This window comes from Pygocentrus nattereri, chromosome 19 (assembly GCF_015220715.1).
Source record: "Pygocentrus nattereri isolate fPygNat1 chromosome 19, fPygNat1.pri, whole genome shotgun sequence".
Classification (NCBI taxonomy): Eukaryota; Metazoa; Chordata; class Actinopteri; order Characiformes; family Serrasalmidae; genus Pygocentrus; species Pygocentrus nattereri.
Genome location: NC_051229.1, coordinates 22,709,974 through 22,735,014, shown reverse-complemented (window position 1 = coordinate 22,735,014; position 25,041 = coordinate 22,709,974). Strand labels below are relative to the sequence as shown.

The 25,041-nt window shown below is 38.5% G+C and overlaps 1 protein-coding gene across 10 annotated transcripts in view; it reads left to right on the top strand.

Moving 5' to 3' along the window:
- The first annotated feature begins 2,393 nt into the window (after positions 1–2,393).
- Positions 2,394–25,041, top strand: part of mbnl1 (muscleblind-like splicing regulator 1) — an 89,801-nt gene continuing 67,153 nt past the window's right edge. For 7 of the 10 annotated variants that reach the window (XM_037531078.1, XM_037531076.1, XM_037531075.1 and 4 more), the window contains exon 1: positions 18,710–19,049. The gene's annotated coding sequence lies outside the window, so the exon portion shown is untranslated. Of the gene's footprint in view, positions 2,524–5,016; positions 5,169–18,709; positions 19,050–21,691; positions 21,882–25,041 lie in introns of those variants that run through there. The other 3 variants (XM_017699203.2, XM_017699201.2, XM_017699204.2) reach the window with 3 other exon arrangements.

Below are 25,041 nucleotides of genomic sequence, written 5' to 3'. Positions count from 1 at the left end.
ACGGGGCAGTGAGGAAAATAATAGCCTATTTAGGCTACATCAGAGGCTCATTCTAATGCATTAGTCGGCCTGATATGATTATGTCAGTGAGCCAGAGAGCGTGATTAGGAATGCACATGCAGAATTAGGATACAGCAGCAACCCTACCAGGCATCTGGAGGTGGCCTTCAAAAGGAGATCAGGATGATGCATGCGTACGTAGGAATCCCTGGATAGCACAACTACATGAGGGGAGAATCAAATGACAAGAAAACATTTACCCAGTGGCTACACTTTAACACAAAGTGTTTGCTATACTAAGAAGAATTCAATATTTGACATTATATTTTTGCTACATAGCCTATCCTTGTGCTGATATTCTGGAACAATCAATGTACTAATAGAAATATGAACAAATTTCTCCATAAATACACTATATGGCCAAATGTATGTGGACAGCCATCCTAGTTTTTCAGTTCAAGTGCTTCAGCCACATCTATTCCTTATAGTTCTATAAAATCAAGCATATAGACAAAGACTGACAGTGGAATGAGTCATACTGAAGAGCTCAGTGACTTTAGATGTAGTACTGTCATAGGGTGCCACCTTTGCCACAAGTCAGTTTGTGAAATTTCTGCCCTGCTAGATCTGCGCCAGCCAACTGTAAGTGCTATTATTACACTATAACAGCTCACCCACAGAGCGGTAGGCCAATTAAACTCACAGAATGTGGCCACCAAGTGCTGAAATCTAGGGTGCATAGAATCATCATGTGTCATGACCTGGGTGAAATGGGTTTACATGGCCAAGCAGCTGCACTCAAGACTAAGGTCACTACGTGCAATGCCAGGCATCGGCTGGACTCATGAGCAGTGGAGACATGTTCTATGGTGTGTCAGTCTGATGGATGAATCTAAGTTTGGCAGATGCCAGAAGAATGCTACTTACTGAAATGTGGAAATGTGAAACAGGAAAGTTTGGTGGAGGAGGGATAATGTTCTGGGGTTGTTTTTCAGGGTTTGAGGTAGGCCCCTTAATTCCAGTGAGGAATAACATTATTGAGAAAGCACAGAATGATATTTTAGACTATTACATGCTTCCAACTTTATGGCAAAAGATTGGGAAAGGCCCTTTCCTCTTGGTCCAGCATGACATTTTACGTGTGCAAAAAGCAAGGTCCATAAAGGCATGGTTCGATGAGTTTGGTGTGGAGGAACTCCAGTTGCCTGCACAGAGCCCTGACCTCAAGCCCACTGAGCACCTTAGGATGAACTGAAACATCAATTGTGAGCCAGGCTAAGGAAATGATTTAAAATACTTTCATTGAAATAGGAGAAGGAGGACAAATAAGTTGAACCGGGAGGTTTCTTCTAGAACCTCAGCCAATGGCCTCTCTTTTTGGTTGGGACAGTTATTTTACAGTTGACTGCCAGAGAAACAGATTACAAAATTTCTAAAGACATTGTGTTAATATAAATTGACAGTGCAATAGTCTGATATGTATTTGGTCCAGTGAAATGGATTGCCATTAATGGTCAATCCTAAGCATCTATAAGATCATAATTTAAAAAGTTCTAAAGCTGAATCTCAAATGGTTCTCCACTCCCTGTATAGTGCTTCATTGCCTATATGTGATTCACTGACCAGATTTATCAGGTTCTATTCAAGAACAGCACAGGTGTTTGACTGTTTCTGCTATAAAATGTGAACTTGCAATGCCTTGACAATGGACAATAATGGCTTTAGTGTCCAAATATATTTAGGGCTCGGAATCTGCCGTGTGTTAAGAATAAATCACAACAGTCAGCTTGTTTTTTTTTAAAGTTTAATGTTTTTTGCAGATTAACTCTTCATATAATCTTAGTACAGTATTCAGTGTTTAGTTTAGAAAAAGTCACACCTGCCTCCTGCAATAAGGCCAGCTTACTGACATCAATACTTACACTAATATGTCCAAAAGTTTGTGGACACCTGCTAATGCTAAGTGATAAGTTTTGGATCCCTTTATCTCATCTCAAATGTATTGGATGAAGCTCCATCATTCCAGCGAAGGCAGACTGCTCCACATCCCAGTGCTGGGGAACTTTATACCCTTCACACTGGACATGGCAACCTTAGGCTGTCCAGCTGCTTCTCCAGTGTCCCTTTCTGTTCACAGCACTTTTCTATGTGGATTACAAGCTGTTTTTGCGCAACTTAACAGCTGTCAGCAATAGGTGCAATAGGTGCAAAGTTGCTGAATCTCGACATATTTATTATCATATATGATGAACTAGACCTGCACTGATCTTGTACATGTGGTGCCTTTAAAGCTTATATATTAACATTCTTATTTGTTCCAAGCCCTCACTCCCATCTCTCTTCTTCTCTCCTCCCCTCTTCAGTTGCAGCGCTGGGTTAAGAATGCGTCAGGCACACGGCGTACTGCAGTGTCAGGGGACTGTAAATAGGGACGGACCGATTGTGCTTCCTGTCCGCCACCAGCGTAGAGAGGACACGGTGTATTGGATGTGAGGAGCATCGCCTGGTAGAGAAACAGGGGAGGTAAGCAAACGCCTCAGTGCGAGAGTGCTAACTGCTAACTCATGCCGCACTGACAGAATGCAGCGGAATGCCAATGGCTTGGGTGGGAAAGGGCTTGGAGGGGCTTGTTTTCTGTCTTCCTTTCTTGCAGACACAGAATGCTTTGGCATGCCTGCACACTAAAAGCGCTGAGGTGTTTGTATAGAAACAGAAAGTCACTGTCTGCATGTCTGTCTGTCCTGTCTTCCCTCCATCTTTCCTCCTCTCTTTTCCCTTTTCATATCAATATGAATGTGAGGTTAAGCTTGTTTTCCTTTTATTCTTGTTTTCACCAGAGTTTTAAAACAGGAACCTGAACAGATTGAGCAGAACGAAGTAACACACCTGGCTCTCGCTGAAAAGGGGAACTGAAATAACCCCGATGATTACACACGCATGCACACACACACAGTCGACACACCCCTCTTCCTGTTTAACTCTCTGCACTGTTATCTTAAGCCATGCACGCGGGTCCGTTGCGCACGTTGCTTCCTCTTTCTCACAGGCAGGGGGTAGAGCCTCAGAGAGAAACGCAGAGAAACACAGAGAGAGAGAGAGAGAGAGTGAGAGAGAGAGAGAGAGAGAGAGAGAGAGAGAGAGAGAGTGAGAGAGAGAGAGAGAGAGAGAGAGAGAGAGTGAGAGAGAGAGAGAGAGAGAGAGAGAGATGGAGTCTGTATCACACCACATTTGGGACAAGGTCAGGCCTTTCAGTGACGGAATTAGCTTTGAGGGTTGGGGTTAGAAGCAGCGTTGGGCTCCAAACAAGTCACAAGAGTGTGTGTTTTGGCTGGTGTGTGTGTGTGTGTGTGTGTTTGTGTGTGTGTGTGTGTGTGTGTGTGTGTGTTTGTTATTTGGAAGTATGGCAGAGATGGTCTGTGTTTTTTACTGCAGGAGAGACAGTCGTGACTGTCTGTGGATGATATTGTATGCTCAGATGCAAATAAGATAAAAGCTGGTTTCCATGGCGATAGAGAGAGAGAGAGAGAGAGAGAGAGAGAGAGAGAGAGAGAGAGAGAGAGAGAGAGAGAGAAAGAGCCATGTGGCTGGGCTTTGAGGACTCTAACACACCGCACACATACCACACGCGCACAGCCAAACACTCTTTTGCGTACTGAGACCCCTGCTTTTTTTACCCCTTCAGATCAATATCTGAGAACAGCTAACCCACAAACACACGCACTCTCTTTCACACACACACTTGTTTTAGTACATTGTGAGGACACAGGGTCATATACATGTTTTGTAGGTATGTATACAATACTGTGCAAAAGTCCACCCCTCGTTTATTTAATTAAGTACAAATCGTTCTTTTTTTCAGCATTAGGAAACAGAGCAAAACACATTTATTTAACACAAAAAACATCAATAACTAAATACAGTATGAAATTAGTATCACACTATCAATTACTGTGTCTGTTCTTGTTGGGAGTTTGTCACCTCCAAAGTTCAGTCTTAGAAGCTGGTTACATTTTCTGCTCCTCGCAATCCATAAGCAATCCAAAACAATCACAAGTCTAAAGTCCATTCGTTGATATTGAGGTCTGGGCTCTGAGGTGGACAGCCCTGTTTTCTAAGAACACTAACACCTTTTTTGATTCATTTGAAATGTTTTGCATTGCCTAGTTCCCTTTCTCAGTGATAGTTTCATCCTTTCAGACCTATCGTGTTGAGTTGTCTTCTCACAGTATCACCTGTGGATTTGTTTAATTCTAAAGCAAAAGAAGAGCTTGATTTTCTCCTCTGGGCACAGTTTTAGTCTACAAGCTTTTGCTTGGTTGTTAGAAGTCCCATTTTCTCTGCATCATTTAATTTTAGTTTTCTCACCTATTTGACATTCCTCTCGTAGTAGGTGAAACTATGTAAAACACTGAATAAAAGTCCATATGGAATGTTTTTAATAGCATATTTAAATGTGACTCTACTGGTGCATTGTGTTGGTTCCAAATGAGCAAATCTATGAAATACTGTGATGCATATTGTGTCTAAAAGTATTGTCATATCGTAGTTTAGCCCACCTCAGTAAAGTAGCTATACATAATGAAAATATGTCCCATATTTATTATATATATATATATATATATATATATATATATATATATTCTCTTATATAGTTTTTGTCTTTGTGAACAAAAAACATCTCCAAAATGAGAACTTTAATAATATAATTTAACTTAATGTAAAGACATTTTATTTATTTTGGCCCAGTGAAATAGAAAAAATTAAAATAGACCAAAGGAGGAACATGTGGTGATATATAAGTATCTATATGAAATAAAAGTATGCCTCATATGAGCTGTATATAAGTACTCATATGTAATAATGATACACACACACACACACACACACACACACACATATATATATAAAACCCTCTACAAAGTCAGGAGCATTTTGACCTGACTACGCATGAAAACACAAACACACACACACACACACACACATTGACACATCTGTATTGCTATTTTGCTGCTTTAGGTGTCGTTTCCGGTTGCAGTGCGCCACACACCACAGAGCCGACATCAGGCTCTCCCCCAGAATGCATTGCGGCGAGCAGCATGTGGTGTGTAACCCACGGGTGAGTTTCCGTCTTGCTTTCAGAGGGAGCGCTGCACCAGCACCACACACAGGTATGAGCTAACTTAGTAACATCTCTCTCACTCTCTCTCACTCTCTCACACACCTCACACACACACATATACACACGATCAGATCCATCTGTAATGTACAACATTTTAGTAATTCTACTGACAGTTCTTGCTATATTTACACAATATTTAGTTCAATTTTCCAGTACAGAACATTCCAGTGTTACTAAATACTAATGTTCTGGATTTAGTGGTTAACCTAGTAACATACACACATGCACACACACCGTTTACTACCTCTGGTGACGTATTTTGGTATTTTACACACTTTCATGTTGACAGTATTCAGTTTTCAGTATTCAGTATTTGCCAACGCAAAATATCACAAAATCTGAATTTAATGGAATGTAACAAATTTACTTATATCCACTTTTTTATAGTTGTATAGTGTTATAAGTGAATGTTTGCCGCCTCTTTAGTGTACTTATTGTAATAGTCCTTACATTTGCTGCATGTCCGATTGGTGTCAGAGAAAGGCTGATGGCTTCCTCCTGCCTTTCTTTGTGTGAGTTGTTCCGGTGTGTGCATCTGCATGCTAGCAAGGTTTGCTTTGGGGAGCTTTTTGGGAACGTTTGGTTGCCACAGATCAAACTTGTTTTGAATTAAGGTTAGGTTGATGTCTCCAACCAGCTGGTTCACTTGATTATGGAACATTTGTCTCCGTTTTCTCTTCCTGTACAGTGATGTTAACAATTTGGTAAATCGTATAACAACTAGCATTTCTTTTTCCTTCCTTTAATTCCTACACATTATACAGTGGTGAAGTATAGTATTCGTAATATTGTTAATAATACTGCTGCTGTTTTTGAACATTTGTTCCACTACAAAAAGATCAGACCCCACTAGTTCTGTCTAAGAACTAGTTATGTTTACGGATTCATAAAGTGCATACTAGAGATCACGTCCAACGACATGTTTCTTTCATTTTCTAAGTGTAAATAAATTAACAAATAACCTACAGAGAACAGTCTTCTGCACAATTTAATGCATAATTAGTGTTTATTTGTTAAATTTAACATAGTGGAAAAAAAGAAACATAAACATATGGCCTGTTCAAAAGTTATAGACAATTATATAATCTATTTATAATATTTAAAAAAGTATATTTTAATATATTTTAACTATTGCATCATTTTAAAGCACTTCTATATACTTTTCTCATAGTTACTTTTCCCCTTGAGATCTATAATAAAGATCTCTTATACACATAATAAATGTGTTTTTGTCTTGTTTTGCATTTAAGACTGAAATATGTAAATAAGCTCTGTTCTGCCCTGTATTGTGCAACATTCAAAAATGCAGTCTGAGATGAAACACTCCCGAATGGATGGCTCTAAACCGCTCTGTGTATATATATATATATATAGAGTCAAAAGTCACAGGATACCGTTTTATTTTATTTCATTTAACTAACACCACCTTCAGCACCGCATCATGGAGGCTTGTGACAGCATAAAAAATAAAATAAAATAAAATGGTGTCCTGTGGCTTTTGGCTGTATGTGTTTGTGTGTGTGTGTGTGTGTGTGTGTGTGTGTGTGTGTGTGCGTATATATATATATATATATATATATATATATATATATATATATATATATATAATAGATTTTTTTAAATAATTTTTTAGGATTTAATGATAGTTTCAAATGAGTACTTTAACTAGGCGTCTTGATCCTTGATTGCTGGACTAATAAACTAAAGTCTCACTTCATATTAAGTGTCTGTAATAACAGTGTTGTTACACATAATCAATACATTAAATAACAGTATAACTACTGGTGATATTCTTGTGAAATACTGTTGTTCATGCTCATGAGTTAATATGGACAATTAATATAAAGTAAATGTGAACATTCCTGCTTTGACTGAAGTGAAGGATTCATGTCTGTTCACTGGTCACACACTGTTAAGAGTATGATGTAGTATGTGTACTAAAGCTTGATGTGTGGGGTGTTTAGGCTGTATTGCGCTGGGTTTGGCATGGCTCTCTTAATAACTGTGCCATTTGCAGTAAGCTGACAGTGCTAATTAAAGATGGCGGAGGTCAGGGAGGGAGGGAGGAAGGGAAAGAGGGAGTGTTTTTTTATCTGCTTGTGACTTTGTCATTGTGAGATGTGTGTTCACACTTCCCCTTGTTCGCTTCTCTACGCCCTAATGAAACGTTTAAGCTTCCGCTTTCTCACATACACTCACACAAATGGTGTAACACCCACTTTGTAACCTGATGTTGCTTTATTTTTCAAAGGTAGTGAGTGTTTAATGGAACTGTGTACTTCTTAACCCTACATAGTACTGTCATATCAGTGTCATAACACCGCTAACGCTGCAGCCTTGCCCTGTGTGAGCCTCTGCAGCTGGTAGATCAGCTCAAATGTAAATGCAAATGCCTAGAGCTTGAACTCACATAGGCAAACACAAGACTAAAGGATTAAGCTTGCAGTGCTAAAATTGGTTGTGGCTATCTAGTTGCTGATTTACATATTTCCGTTCTTGCACAAAAGCAGTTAAGCATGAAGAGGCATAAAGATGGCTAATATATATCAGACAGGCATCAGAGCAGGTGTTAGCTGGGCCTACAGTGCACCATTGTGGCAGCAATAGCTTTGTGTATAATTTTATGTTCGTTATTGATATAATGTGCATTATTTGTCCATTACTTTTATTATTCAACAATATCTATTTTATGTAAAACAGCTTTCAGTGCATCCATATAAAATTAATTTTAATTTCTTCTTGCCCCTTAAAGTAAAAAAAAATCTCAAAAGGTGTAACCATCCAGCCATAGTGGTCCGACAGCAGCGATATATATATATATATATATATATATATACATAGCTGCTGTCGGAACAAAACCTTGGATCTCCAGTTTATCTTTTTTTTTTTTTTTTACATAGTTTGAAAATGCCTGTTGCATTTAATGATGAAGGGACCAAAAAAAACAGCCCAAAATGACTTGGAATATAGTCTGGTTCCATTATCTTACATTAACAGTAAAGTATGTCTTTTGCTTCTCCTGTATTCTCCTCATGTGTGTGTGTGTGTGTGTGTGTGTGTGTGTGTGTGTGTGTGTGTGTGTGTCTGTGTGTGAGTGTGTGTGCATATATATATATATATATATATATATATATATATATATATATATATATATATATATATAAATACACATACTTTATTTATTTATTATTTATGTTAAATTCAGAAAATAAACATAATAAAAAATAAATAACGTTATAAAAAATAAAATAATTTAATTGTGCATTGAAGTTAAAATAATGTGTGTTCTCTGTAGCGAAACACGGTACTGGATCAAAAGACGTGAGAACAGACAACAAAGCTATTTTTCTGGGGAGTAGTAAGTTATTCATTCAGCATTTATTGTGATTTGATGTGTATTGACTTAACCATTTCCAAACCTCTCATTGATTACTGTCTGATAGTTTTTTGGTATATAAGCTTTTCCACTAGGTTTTGGAATATTGCTGTGCAGCAGGGATTTGCTCCCATTCAGCCTCAAGATCATTAGTGAGGTTGGACACTTAGGTGTCAAGGCTGTTCTGGGCTCTGTGCAGGTCAGTCAAATTCATCCACCACAAACTCAGCAAACCATTTCTTTATAGACCTCACTTTGTGCATGAGGTCATTGTCATGGTCAAACAGGAAAGAGCCTTGCCCAAACTCTTCCACAAAGCTGAGAGCACACAATTGTGTAGAATGTTGTTGTATGCTGTAGCATTCAGATTTCTCTTCACTGGAACTAAGGGGCTCAAACCATGAGAAACAACCCCAGACCATTATTCCTCCTCTACCAAACTTTACAGTTGGGCCTATGTATTTGGGAAGGTATTGTTCTCCTTGGTGTCTACCAGCCCAGACTAGATTGTAACAGATAGTACTTAACATCACTTTGGCTGGCATATGGCATTGTGCATGATGATTTTAGGCTTGTGTGCATGTCTGCTTGCCCTCGGAAACCCAGTCAAAGAAGCTCTCAACCAACAGTTCTTCTATTGATTGTGCTGCCGATGTCAGTTTGGAACTCAGAAGTGACTGTTACAACTGAGGACAGATGACTTTTATTCACTACGTACTACAGCATACAGTTGTCATGTCTTGTAAGCTTGTGTGGTCTACTGCTTCTTAGCTGAGCTGTTGCTCTTAGATATTTCCACTTTACAAGTACATACAGTTGACTGGGACAGGGCGCTGAGTAATCCCTCATCTCCTACAGTGTACTCAGTCTTACAGAGTTAACGTTAGTCTAGGTTGTTAGTGAGAGAGTGAACATTAGAGGGATGTATAGAAGGAAACACTGGTCTCTTGGAGTAAGAAAGTATGCAGAGAAACAGATGGACTACAGCCTGTAATTGTAGAAAAACAAAGGGCTCCTATATGGTAAGTGGAGCTGATTAAAGGGACAATGAGTGTAGATACAAGAAGGTGTGTTTAATGAAGTGGCTGTACATAAAAACATGTACTTATTTGGGATGTGTCTGAGTTCCTCTGATAGGTGGTTTGCTGCCTAAAGTGCAGGAGGATTTAAATCCTGTTGCTGTACAGAGCAGCACACAATGCACATTTTCCGTCATAATGTAATGTTGCTTTAGGAGCTGCACTTATTTGCTTGTTTTATGTTCACTATTTCACACTCGTAGCTGAATAAAAAAGAGAAGAAATTCTCTTGAAAGTGGCTTCTGTACTTTCAGTAAACACCACATTTTATTTTACGATTTGTGTTATGATTTTTATTTATTTTTAATTTAGGATTCTATATATTCACCATGTTTATACCTGTGTTTGAATTGAAAAAATGCAAGAATGTAAAAATAAATCACAAGTGCAGACTCAAACCTGTTGATGCAGAATTGAAATGGAATGTAACTGTAGTTGTTTGTGCAACTAATGATGTAACACGTGATGTGGATATGTATTTACAGTTAAATAATTATATAAGTCAAATGTTAGCAAAACCTTTGTGGACCTCTAAGGGTTTTGCAACATTATGCACAAGTTGGTTCATGTCAGATTATACATCTGTGACTGTGAGATATTGCGTATCTACTGTATACTTAGTGTACTGTGTTTGCTTGACATGCAGTTTGTGTCTCTACTCTGAGTTTCTCTGTGTCTCTACTCTGAGTTTGTTTCCTACTTTGCATCATTCAAAGTGATGAGGAGTGCTATTTCTGCCTCAATGACATAACAAGCTTCAGCTTTTTGAAACAGGTTACTTGTTCAACACATTCTTCACAGTGATCCAACACAGCTATAAGACTTATAGACCAGTTGGTTGTTACAGTTTCAGATATGAAAGAGATATGAATCCTCGGTGTAAACTTTCTTCTGCACCAGAACACAAAGCAACCAAAGCTCACAGTTGCAATGCTAGCTCTCAAGCTAATATGTAGATATATTTTAATGAATTAAATTGCAAATATGCGAATTTAAGGCTGTTAAACAATCACAAATAATCCCTTTATTTTGAATAGTTAATCATGAATATTTGCATTTGTCTTATTTCAGATTATCTCTAGTTTGACCCTGAAAAAAAGCTGTATATTTCATTGTAGATAAAGATAAGTGGATGAAATAGGCTTAATACGGTGTATCTTTTAATTATTCATTAATTCACAAACACTATTTTCATCATGTGAACACACACTTCAAATCAACTTGAACATGAACATCATGAACATGAACATAATGTCCAGTTTTCATCACTGGTGTCCAGTGAGAGCAACAGTGGCTGCATGTTCCAACCAGGGAGTGAATATATCATATATATCATGCCTACAATTAATGTTTTATCTCCATGATTGTTTGTTAATATGCTGCTGATTGATGATTCCATATGTCTCCTGCTAATATTGCCCAGTGTAGTCTGCTAAAGGTGCTGAAGATATCACTATAAAAGCCATTTAAAAGCTGTATTTAAATGAACGGGCTAATATTGCGGATTGTGTCATAGCAAAATGCAGCACACAAGCAGCTGGGCTTCAGCTTGGAGCTGCTGCAGATGATTCAATAGGTCAAATTAGAAAAACATAACAGTGTTACAAAATAGTAAAATCAATAAATGATGGTGTTAATTTGTTATTAATGCATTAACTTTTACAGCCCTAATGTGAATATGTTAAAAAGTACTCAGTGGTCATCAGTAGTTATAAGACCATTTTGAATCCAAAACCAGAAGCGGTTATCTGCTTATCGATGCTGCTTACTTTAGAATCATGCATTAAAAACAATTTGAAGTACAAAATACAAAACCTGTCTTTAAAAGGGAAGGGGAAGAGTTCTAAGGGGTCTTCATGGTTACAATAGGATGTAAAGACCGTCATTGTTGCCATTGTGTCTTCTGCATTAACAGTTGAATGCTAATTGTACTTATGAATGGTGCTGGACGATACATCGTTAAACTGCTGCAGAACAAACACAAAGCTGAAGGTTCAAATCCCTGAAGGCTGTGCTATGGGAATAAGCTGAAGAAGCTCAAGGTGGTTATACATGCAGTGAAATAAAGAGTGAACTTAAGAAAAAGTGAAAGAGTAGCCCAACAGTGTCATTAAGCAGGAGGATAAGAAAAAAGGCATGTTACAGATTGGTTATAAATGGATAATAATATAGTAATAGTACGGTAATTAGTTGTACTAACCTAGTAATTACATGCTAATTTCCTAGTTGTTACTAAATAATACGTTAGTAATTGTAGCAATAACAAACTTGTAACAAATGGTAAAATAATGGTAAGAAGTTGTACTAACAATAACAAGCTCTGTTTCTTATTGTTACCAAATAATAACTTAGTAATTATTGGTAAGTAGTTGATAATACAAAAGGAAAAATAATGGTAACAAATAAAATATTAACGTTCCAGTTGATACAAAATAATTCATTTGAAACTATTGTAATAGTATACAATTATTCAGTCTTATTTTCATTGTTTTGTGTGTGTGTGTGTGTGTGTGTGTAAAAATGTGTAACTGTCAGCACCTTAATAAACAACTCACCCTGAATCTTTTAAATCATTATGGGGTTTTATAGTATTACAGTTACAGTTGCGTCCTTTGGGCTGTAAAATACTAATTCAGTTCTATGTTGTTTCTTACCTGTTATGTCCTTCAATGTTCAGCCACAATGTGATGTACAGACCAGGGTTATTATGTTTAGCTAAATTATTACTAAAACAAACCTGGCAGTGAAAAACAAACTGTAAAAAATGATAAAAACCACAGTTACTATAATGTGCACTGGGAAACTAACTAAAACCAAGTTGAATTTTAGTTTCTTCAGTGCATAAATGAGAGTTTAGGTGCAGAACTCTTCACGCTTTCTTTAAGAAAAGCTGGAGCCGAGCAGAGCTCAGAGCTCAGTTTGATGTTGAATTAATTTTATTGTGCCCTATTGTACTCAAATACCAACTAGCACATCATTGCACTTAAAACTAAAACGAAACCAATTAAAAACTATACCAGAAGTATTAAGGAAGAACAAAACTAAGGCTGTTAATGTGCCATTAAGAGTAGCTCAAACTAAATCAAAAACTAAATTGATAAACTAAAGAAAACATTTTAGAACTATAATAACTCTGGCATATAGGCTGTAATTATAGTGAAATTAATTGGTATTAAAGCAGTAAAATCCATCTTGGTTTCTGAGTTGCTGCATCTTACGCATAGATATGCAGAAACAGAGAAGGAAAATGTACACAGATCACACAGAATCTGAGAAAAAACATCACGTTCCTTTTGTGTTACCCACTGATAAACTTACTCTATCGTAAAGCACAGACCTGGCAGAAGGCTCAGAAATCAGGTCGGTGATGGAAAGAAAACTCACATCACACCACATATCTGTATATATGTTTATCTTTCTTTACCTTACTTATTATGTATTAAAAATCAGAAAGTTTGCTTTTTTACGTTTTTAGGGCAACTTGATGCCATTTTTTACTGTTTTATTATCACCTTATTACTGCTACAGTTACTAACTCGTTACTTTCTTTGAAAACTTGAAAAGCAGCCTATATTTTTAGTAAGTTCAATGTGTTACCATAATATTGTTGTATCATTACCCACTTGTTACTGATCTGTAAAGTGGTGAGAAAACACTACTGAAAGACAGAGTGGCGATATGTTGCCTTAAAGGAGAAGTGAGAGACAAAGACAAAGGCCTGAAGACTGAAGGACAATTAGAGGAACAGGAACACAGCAGCAACAAGGCATGAGCAACAACAAAGAGAATGTGTGTTAGCTGCAACAAAAATAGGTTCCTAGTTAAAGTGTCCATTTTTCTTGCATTGTGATAAAAGTTATCTAAATGATGTCCTGTTCACTATTTCAGAGGTGCTCGAAGGACTAGGCCCCTCTGCACTATATAGCGCACTCTTGAATAGCAAATCCTGTTGCCTGTAAGAGTGTTCCAGGAAGTGCTCTTGGTCTTCCTGTAACAGTGAATTGTGCTGAGGGGGCCATTTAGAAAACAGTGAAAGAGTTGAGAAACAGAAAGCAGTTAGAAACATAGCAAGTGCAACAATTTCAGCAACATGTTGTTCTCTCCTGGGTTCGTTCTTTGCAAGCATTTCTATACATTGTTTAGTCAAAGAAGTGGTTATTTCTATAATGAATAGTCAGATGGTTCTAAAATCTGAGCTGTGTTGAGGCCATTGAGGCCATTGTAAGATACTCAATACATGCGAGGGGGAAACCTCAGGGCCTCAAAGGCCTTCCCAGGAACTGATGAGGCTGATAATGATAATGCTATGAAACACACAACAGCTTATCTGTGCTTCTGGGGAGGGGTGAAAAACATACGTCTTCATTTTTTTCTCAATTTTTATTTTTCAACAGTTTTTGAGCACAGCAGTGGTTAAATTCTTGATGAACAGACCAACGGAAATGTTCCAAAAGTGCTTGGATTACATTGTTTTTACATTAACTGACATTGTAAATTTTGTCTTCTGTAAAATGACTATGTTTGACATTTGAACATGCCTGTTGCCCCTACTTAATTATTCATTATTAAGGTGATTTAATTATTAATATAATTTCTAGCGACAGTCCTACAGCAAAATTAATTATAAAATGCACCAAGACAAGTTCGTTTCCCCTGGTCCACAGCCCTTAACACTATCATACCGTTTTCTCTTACTCATCTCATAATTTATGAACTAATTTTAAAGCTCAGGTATGTGGTACCTTGTATGGTTGAATGTCCAGGGATAAAGCCAAGAGGATAGAATTTACTGCAATGTAAGCGTGTCAACAATAGACAGTTTCGGGATAATCAGAGAATCAGAGACGCCTTTAATGGAAAGTGTGACTCTGGCTTTGTGACTAACGCCCGCTGTCCTTCTTGAGTGCTCACCGTCCGAAAGCCAGGCCCAAAGAACAGCAGACGGAGAGACATTAGCTGTGCAAGAGTAGAGGAAATAATCAAGTACAGCCAAGAAATATTTTCCTCATGCGTAATATCTGAATGAATAAGTCATAAAGAGAAGGACAGGGGAGGAGAGAGAGAGAGTTGTTGTTGTTTTAACCCTGTGCTGGATTGTCACAGGGTTGTCACCTAATGTGCTAATTAGCAATGACTTATCATAAATGTAACACCAATGACAGGATATGCAACAATGCTAAATGTTAGCAAAGCTGCTAGCAGAGCTCATTGTTTCAGCTTTATGGTTTTACACTTTGATAAAAAAACACAAGCGCTGTCACTGGGGTGGTACCCTGAAGGGCACGTCTTCAGGACCTTTACTTAGGGAACATTGTACCATATTCCATTGCACTTTTTGGAAAGTTGGGACAGTATTTGAGATACTATTAAAAACAGAAAGCAGTAGTTGGTCAATTCTGTTTGAAATTCTGTGTGTGTGTGTGTCTGTCTGTCTGTCTGTCTGTCTGTCTGCCCTGTGCTGGCTTAGCGACATGTCCGGGGTTTATCTTGCCTTTCACCCACTGACTGCTGGGATAGGCTCCAGCTCCCCCCATGACCCAGAAGGATAAACAGTTTCAGAAAACGTGTATGTGGGTGTGTTTATATTTTTTGGAAATATACACTTAGTCTAAATTTGATGCCTGCAAGCGGGTTCCAACAAATTGGGACAGGAGCATGCTTTCCACAATATTATATCACCTTTCCTTTTAACAGTACTAAAAATAGTTTGGGGAGAGAAGACACCAATTGAAAGCCTAATTTCTTGCCATTCTTCTACTAAGTCGGTGCAAATGTATGTGGTCTTTGTTGTCATATTTCGCACTTCATAATATCCCCACATTTTCAGTGCTAGAGTCTGAACTCGCTGATTAAGCAGCCAACCTGCATGTGGCTTGCCAATGTGGCCATCCTTATAAAAGGCAACATCAAGAAGGCAGCATATGTCGCTCCGACATGTGCATATATCCTTTAGCTTTAATGGTGCCTTCAAAGATGTGCAAACTACTCACTAATACACCCTCATACTGGATTCTGAACTCTATACTGGTAACACACTGGATGGCCCTTCTCTTCTTTGGCCCAGAGAACATGACGTCCATTATGCCCATAATTCCTTTTCCGCTGTGCATCATCTAATTTCAGATAAGCCCAATCCCAGAGATGTTAGCAGCATTTCTGGACATTGTTAATACATGGCTTGTGCTCTGCAACGTACAGTCTTAACTTGCATTTGTGGATACAGTGATGAATGGAGTTATTGGCAACTGTTTGTCAAACTATTTCTGAGCATTTGGACAGTATAGTACCATTTTTTCTGACAGTGTAGGGTACGATCTTGCACTTAGCAAATCATTAACCATTTACTGATTACATTTACAAATGGTAGGCTTTGATAATGCAGGAAGCTAATGTGCTGAAAGCTAATCTAAGCTAAAATAATTCCGTGTTAGTTGGAAAAAGTCTAAAAGAATTACAGAAACTCATCGCATTGACTCATGTAAGAGGATCAAGCATCTCCTAGGAATAAACATCCAATGTTTTCTTTGTTGCCTTCCGCCCGATGTCCTAATGTCTGTTTTCTTTGTTAGGTCAGTCAGTTTTGGTTGCAGTGTCTTATGGTTTCTCCTAGAATCTTCCACATGTAATGTTCTCCAGGCAGGCTTCTCCATTATATCTTCTTCAAATTCACAAGACATTACTAGGTCAAATGAGCATTCAGCAAGAACTTTATACGTTCCTTAGTTTATTTGCAATATATGTATAATTAATATAATTAATTTAATAAAAATTTACTGTAAGATCAAAACTTTTAGACATACTGTGTAGGCGAGAGAGCTGTGAAGGCTGGTTTCTTGGATATGGTTTAAACTTAGTGTTTTATTATTAAAAATCCTATTTAGTCTAGGCTTAGGCTTAACCTGTGTCTGGAAAACTTAAGAGGCTTAACTGCAGCTCTTATGTTGCTAAAACATTAAAACCTATACTTATATTATAACTGAAAATGCAGGGTGCATGCAGGATGTAGTAAGGCAAAATAATCCCTGAAGAAGCACATACTGCTATTTTACTATTATAAACACTGCTTATAAAAACTCAGATGGCACATGTAGGTTCACTGGTTGTTTAGGATGGTACATAGAATCACTGTATTTGACATCAAAAACCCTGCACCTCAGTCCTGTAAGTCAGTGCATTTCTCTAGAATTTCTCAGGAATGACTGTGTTTACATCTCAGCCATTGAATTCTGCAGAAATTTGCCCTTTAACTTTTTTCTTTCACTTTCCAGAAATGTATTAGTGAAAACTTACAGTTCACTGATTTTTTTTAAGGACAAATCTTAAACGTGCTGTGACTGAGAAAAATATCCTACTTTTTCCCCACATATTTCATGTCATGTACAGTCATCACCCTATGAACTTATACCATATCAAAATTGCAAATACACTCATAAACACAGCCATAAACAGCACCCGTGATCTATAACAGAGCAGAGTGATGCTGTAACTTCCATTTTGTATTTATGTCAAAGTTTGCCTGCAGTGAATAAAGAGAAATTATTCTAGATAATCTATACTAGACTCTTACCTCCCGATCTACCTGTCACTCGTGACTCAAACACCAGTAGAGGGTTTTCTGAGACATCAGTGTTTTAGAGAGCCAAGGAAACAGTGTGGGAGAGAGAGAGAGAAGTAAAAAGAGGGAGAAAAACAAAGAGTGAAAGAGCCTGAGAAAGACTGAGTGAGAGAGAAAAAACATACAGAGAAAGAGACAAAGAGAGAGAGAGAGAGAGAGAGAGATTTAATTTTGTTAATTAGTTGTCTAATATGCTAATATGCAGTATCATACTTACACTTCAAACTGTAACTTTTATATAACCTTATAAACATCCTTTACTCTTTATGTCACTGCTGTCGGAACAAAACCTCTTATCTCCAAAATAGTTACTTTTCAGGAGAAGGAAAAAACATACTTTACTTTTAATGTAAGTCAAGGGAACCAGACTTTTTGTTCAAGTAATTTTAGGACTATTTCTTTTAGTCCATTTGTCATGACATTTACACACAATGTAAAGAGTGGCAGGTACAGAGAGAGAGAGAGAGAGAGAGAGAGATACAGAGAAAGAGAAAGAGGTAAAGAGAGTCAGACAGAGTTAAATGATGAGAAATAAAAATACAAAGGAAGAAATATAAAGAGAGATAGAGTGAAAAAATGAATGACAGAGCGTCAGAGAGAGAGATAGACAGAAAAAAAGAAAGAGAGAGAGAGAGAGTCAGAGAGAGAGGGAGAGAGGGAGAGATAAAGTCAGAGATAGAGAGAGTGATAAGAGAACTGGGCAGACAGAGAAAGATACGAGGGGGAGCGAGAGAGAGAGAGAGAGAGAGAGAGAGAGAGAGAGAGAGAAGACAGACAGAGAGAAAGATATGAGAGAGAGAGAGAGAGAGAGAGAGAGAGAGAGAGGGATAGAGAAGATAGAGAGAAAGATATGAGAGAGAGAGAGAGAGAGGGATAGAGAAGACAGACAGAGAGAAAGATATGAGAGAGAGAGAGAGAGAGAGAGAGAGAGAGAGAGGGATAGAGAAGACAGACAGAGAGAAAGATATGAGAGAGAGAGAGAGAGAGAGAGAGGGATAGAGAGAGAGGGATAGAGAAGACAGACAGAGAGAAAGATATGAGAGAGAGAGAGAGCGAGAGAGAGAGGGATAGAGAGAGAGAGAGAGAGAGAGAGAGAGAGAGAGAGGGATAGAGAAGACAGACAGAGAGAAAGATATGAGAGAGAGAGAGAGAGAGAGAGAGAGAGAGAGAGAGAGAGAGAGAGAGTAACTGTGTGTCAGTGTGCTACTGAGGGGAAGGGGTCTGGTGGGAGAGCTCTGTAATCTCACACAGCCACCTTCCGTTTCTGTTTTTCCTTTCTTTTCTTTCTTTCCCTTGTTTCTCCCTGCCCTCTGTTTTCCCTCCTCCCAGCTCTGCTTCCTGGTTTTGTGCTGGTGGGCGGAGTTGTGCTTGCGTGTGATTGGCTACTTGGCTAGATGCTCTGTGCTGCTGTATTGCTGTGCTGTTAGACTGCTGCTGCTGCTTCTGCTGTTGCTCTCTTGCTCTCTCTCTTTCTCACTCTCCGTTTTACTCTCTCGCTCTGCTGAGGCACTCAGATCACTCACACACACACACACAAACGCACACACACACACACACACACATTCACACACACTTACACACACTTGCCCAATAGAGCAACGAAAAGCCACACGCGTGTTAGGTTAGGCTGCTCTCTCTCTCCTTCTCTCTCCCTCTCTCTCTCTCTTTCTGAGAATGGTCCAGCCGGTGCCTGGGGCTCTGCTGTCGCGGCCTGCTGCCTGCATCTGATCACGATCACACCACACACACACTCGCGCACACACTCGCAAAGCCGGCTCGCAGGGAAGCACAATGTGAGAGGTAAGGACTTCCTTTCTATTTGCTCTGTCTCTCTATTTCTTCTCTCAGCAGAGCCAGCTGCGGAGCTGTTTTAATTTTTCCTACAGAAAAACGTTCTGGTAGTGTAACGCTTCAGGAGTGTGTGGGGGGCTGTGTTTTGATTATCAGTGGTCTCTAAGGCTAATAGTTTGTTGTGTCTCTGTGTCTTGATGCACAGGCTCACTGTTTCCTCTCATGTTAAACAGGTCACTTTGCTGTCTCTGCACCAGGTTAGAGCCACTGCACTGTGGTGACATACACATATGTGCAAGTGTGTGTGTGTGTCTGTGTGTTAGTGTGTGTTTATCAGGAAGCAGGCTGAAGGCGTGACCCAACTTCTGTTTCCCTCTTTGCCTTGTTTAGTCAGAAACTGCACGTGGTTGTTTAACTGTTCAAGAATTTGTCCTCCCTCTTTTAGACCCTCTACCCTCTTGATCAAATTCTTCACAATATTTTCCAAATACAGTGTTGTCCAAAAGTTTATAGACCACCCTTTTTTTATTTAACATCCAGTCAGCCATTTACAAGTTACTTTTTTCAGTAACAGGACTGAAAGCATACAAGAAAATATATTATCGCTATCTTAAAAAAAGCATCACCTTTTATTTTTCTGTGTCATTTGAACTCAGAAGGTGTCCTTTACATTGTGTAAAAATTTCACAACGCTTGGATCAAGATTGATGCTGCAGAATGACTTAGAATAAAACCTCTTTACGTTAACTTACATTCAAAGTTGAGAAAGTTTTTGCCCTCTCCTGAAAAGTTACTATTTAGAAGATACAGATAATATACATGGCACATTTCAGCAACAGTATATTAAATAAAAAATGACACAGAAGCTTTAACAACTAAACCTATTTTTCAGCACTTAGTGTTTCAGCCTTAACTGTTTTCAGAAAACTCACTTTCAGATTTTTAAAGTAAGGATACTGCAGGGACCTCCAAATGTCAGTCTTAGAAATTGGTTGCATTTTCTGCTTCTCACGATGCAAATAATCCCAAATACGTTCAGTGATGTTGAGGTCTGAACTCTGGGGTGGCCATTGCTCTGTGAAGCCTAAGTTGAGGTTAGAGCAGGGGACAGGAACATGTGGCTCTAGAGCCACGTGTGCCTCTTGCACTGCTCTGTTCCTGCTCCACAGCAGAATTAGATTATTAGATAAAAATAAATTCATCCTCCTTTGCAGTAAAATAAAGTTCTGCTGATGCTAATGCAGTTTTAATAACAAACAGTCTTAAAGGCTGGAGTTAATATAGCCTCTATCTGCTAATTCACCCTTTAACCCTGAAAGCTGGCAGATGGCTCGTCACAGCAACACAGACAACAGTCTTGCCTTGCTAGTATATAACAAAAAAACAAATAGAAAGATTTAAGACGTACATCGATTATTTAGTGAGGAATGGGTTTATTTATGTTTACAAGCAGGTGGACTGAGGAAATTCCACCTGCAGGTAACAGAGAAGAACCTCAGTAACAGCTTCTGGACAGCTCCACATCCTTTCAGACCCACATCTCTGAGCTGTTTTCTTACAGATGGACAGAAACACCTGCAGACTTTTTCAGATCTGAAGCAATGACCATCAAGTACATCATCAAATCATCAAATCAAATTTATTTATATAGCGCTTTTTACAACTGATGTTGTCACAAAGCAGCTTTACAAAAATGGGAAAGGGAATACATGCTATTCACTTTTCAGCAAATACTTCTGAGAAGATTATATATGAGACAATTCACTTGAAAAGTGTTTCAAAACCTGGATATAGAGGAAATGGGATTCCTAACAACGGTGCAAGACCTGGTAAACCATCAAAACGGTTGCCATCAGATAAGCAAACAAGCTTTTATCTTTGAGAGAGAGGAGAAACTCAAGCTCCACTCTTGCTTCAGATCTGAAAACATCCACTGTGAAAAGACTGAACACTGTAGTTCTGAAAGGATGTGTAGCTGTCAAGAAACTGTTTGCAGTAGAACACCAAAACTGGACGTCTGAGAAGTAGAGTAAGGTTTTATGGACTGATGAGTTTAAACTGAACTTTGGAGGTGTGGAAAGACATCTCTGTAGTTGTTTTTTTCTTTGAAAAACAGAAAGCAAGTCTCCCAAAAAGAATGGAAGTTGTAAAAAAGGCAGATGGTGGACACATTTAATACTGAAAGATTTGACTTTTTTTTTACACACTTCCCTTAGTGGCCATTGTGACTGGAAATCAAGTAAATGAAGGGTGCTCTCTGTCTTTTGCTCAGCACTGTAGTGGCACCCAGCTAATGACAGTTAACATACAGTTCACAAAGTTTTTGTTTGCTATCTTAACTACTAAAGCTAAACATCAGCACTGATACATCAGTATAGACGATATATCGCCCTGCACTGTCTCTCCCCCTCTTTATCGCCCTCTCCTCACTGTGTGGTTGTGTGTGCCTGTTTTTTGCATACACTCCATGTGCCGTTGCAGCCTCAGACTCCCCGCCCCCCAAATGTAAATTACGTGTGACACGTTTAGCTGCCGTTGCCTAATATGGGGTAGTGCAGAGTTTCAGCAGAGCAGTAGGACCCTGCCAGCAGCACCAGGATTCCACCGGGGTGTGTGAGAGTGAGAGCAAGAGAGAGAGAGAGAGAGAGAGAGAGAGAGAGAGAGGGTGGGAGTGTATGCGTATGTGTGTGTGAGTCTGTGTGTGTATGTGTGTGTGTCAGTGGGGAGACAGCGTGCAACAGTAGAAGAAGAAGCTAGAGAGATAGAGAGAGAGAGAGAGATGTCGACGCAGGGTTTTCACTTCTTCTCTTTGAATCAATTGCTCCACTCAACAGAAGCCATGTAAGTACGTTCTGCTAAATCCTAAACAGACATGCTGTAGGGGTGTGTTTAAGACTTCTGCAGTGGAGCCGCATTGTAAGAGAAACTGAAAGCTGACGGGCTTCATAGGGCCACGTCTTCCTGTGCTTCCACGTCCGACTGCACTGTAAGGCTGCTCAGTTACTAAGCATGAGACTTATTATTCTGTAGCTATGCTATAATAAACTCAGTAGCTATAATGTAAGTTGTAGTTATAACGTGTGTAGCTAGAAAGTATGTAGTTATTAGAGTGAGCTCTGTTGGGTTCACATATAGGGCCTTAGTAGTTTAAGGGGTTCCAGTGGAATTTTTTGTGCATAATTAAATGCTCAAGATGTAAACAAAGTCATTCAAAGTGCTTTGATCTTAAATGCTCCATTCTAACAAGTCAGAATTGCTCACAGGAGTGGTGATAGTACCCAGACGTCTGAAGAGTTTAATGCCTCTGAAAGTTACCACACAGAATATATTACTTGAATGTTTCCTGATGGCTGAGATATTGTTATATGATAGTTTTGAAGTGAGCTCAGGTGTAAAAATGGAGGTGGAGAAATATATGCAGGCTGTTCAAAATAGTCCCCAAAGAATAAGGAATTTTGGGGGTTTACCACTATTTTAACATAACCAACATTTCCTATAAAAACTTGTATAAATTCAGTGAACAGTGAATAAAACAACATCACACAGGGGTCATGATGCAAATTACCACTGTAACCACTGTAAAGAAATCAGAGTCAGTAAATTTCTCTCTGATGAACAATTTCACATCAAACCACACAGAATACCTTCTCACCCTTCTCAGAAAATTTGAAAAATTGGTGAAATTTCCCTTCACTGGGCAGTTTATTTTGTAGCAGTGCCACGAACATTTCATAAATATATAGGCTGCTGCTTTGTTTGGGTTCCAGGCTAGAGGTTAACCATATTTGGAGCTCATCTTGTTTTATATACTGATATTAATGGATAATAATAGACAGATGACTTGACTTACTAACTTTAGTCAATGACTTGACATATAATTCAGTAGCTGGACTATCAAATATTCAGCTACTATGATGAAGCTGCAATGTACATTATGTCATTATTATAATGAGGAATTAAAGGGCCCTTGCAGTTTAAGGGGTTAAAGGGGAATTCCACCTGTTTTTGCTAAATATTTGTGTAATGAAATGGCTAAGCTGTAAACAAAGTCATTTAGAGTGGTGTGATGTGAAATGCTCAGTTCTAGAGAATTGGTCAATTGGTGATAGGGACAAGAAAGGTTTTAATGCGTCTTTACAGAAAGTTAGTTATGAATATGTTTTCTAAAGCCTGAAACATTGTTTAGTGATAGGTTTGATAAAAGATTTTGGCCTTATAACATACATGCAGGGTGTTATATGGCAAAACGGTGCCCAATGAAAACTTTTTTTAAATTCATATTTACCACTATTTTACCAGTCAACGTCACATATAAACATAATGTGTAGAATCATTGTGTAGTGAATGAAATGGCTGTTTTTGTGCTGTGAAAGTCATGACCCCTGTTTCCTATCACCACTGTAAAGAAGCCAGCAAGTTTCTCTGCAATGAACCGTTTCACATTAAACCACTTTGAATATTGTCACATCAGCTAAATGGAGAAATTTTTTTGTAGCAATGCTACAACCGTATATAGACTAGACTTATTAATAGATAACATGACTTATTAAGCTCTGTCTATAGCCTGACATAATTTAGTAGCAGTGCTATAAAATATTGAGTAACTACAATGAAATTGCATTGTATGTTATGTAGGTATTACTCTGAGGAGTTAAAGGACTCCCACAGTTTAAGGGGTTAATCAACAGCAGTTGTTATTTTTGCATCACTGGCATAAACGTTTTGCCGGCTTAGGTTACAAACTAGAGGCTAATGTAAAATTTGGAGGATAATTTTTTTAGTTTTCTCACTGTTTTTGGAGCTTTATCTCAGACAGAGGCTCTGGACTGGTTGTTTTCCAGAGGAGAGGTTGCAGTTTGAGAACAGTAACAGATGTTTTTGAATAGTAAATGAAAAAGAGCAACTTTAATCTGACGATTTTGGCAGAGACATTGAGTGGAGGCAGAAGCATAAAGATTACAGACTGCAACTAGTGCATATATGCGTGTGTGCTGTACACCATGTTTTAAGGAGGACTGGGAGTGGTGTGTGTGCATGTGTGTGTGTGTGTGTGTGTGTGTGTGTGTGTGTTTCACACTTCACAGAGGAAAGCGAAAGTCATGAGGAAGTTTTATCACATGCTGTTAGAGGGAGAGGCACCTCTCTGCTTCAGCTCCCTGCGCTTTTTTTCTTCTAGGCACATTTACGTGATCCACCTGTGTTTGGACAGGCAGGCTGCATGCCTTATTATTCAGTTATTAGTCTTACATGGAAATTCTGCATAGTGAAATGTTAAGATGTAAACAGAGTCATGCAGAGTGTTTTGATGTGAAATGCTTCATTCTAGGGAAAATTATCAGGTCAGAGTAGTTCGCAGTGGTGGTGATAGGAACCAGACATCTGAAGAGTTTAAGGCCTCTTTTAGCTCCCTCACAGAAAGTTAAGAGCATGAAAAGGTTATGAATGTTCTGTTTTGAAAGAAGATGTTGGTCTAAATTGTATTTTTATGAACCCTTCATGACAGAGGGGTACATGCATTTCCCCAAAGGAGGAGGTTTTTTCAGATTAACTCATTTTATTATCATCGGCATCACATACATAACTCTAAAACTACATTACAGAAAGTTATTACACCAAATGATGTCTGAGACATTGTTGTATAATAGTCTTCAGATAAGATTTTGGCCTATAACTTTCTTCTGCATTTATAGTGGAGGGGTACATACAGGAATAACTTTGAATGGCTTTGCTTACATCTCGTTAAATTATGCAGACAGTTTAAAAATTGGGTGGATTTCCCTGTGAAGAACTATTATTCAGGAACTACTATACATTTTTGGGAAGTGCTATGAAACCAATGAAGTTATTGTGGGTATAAGAGAGAGGGAGTGAATTGTGGACCAATACGACTGAACTGTTGACACATAAGACCGCTGAGGTGTTGCAAGTCATAAGCTGTGTTGTGAGAGTGCTGCAAGACGTTTACCCACATATACGCCTCCAGCAGTGGCTGTTCAGTTTT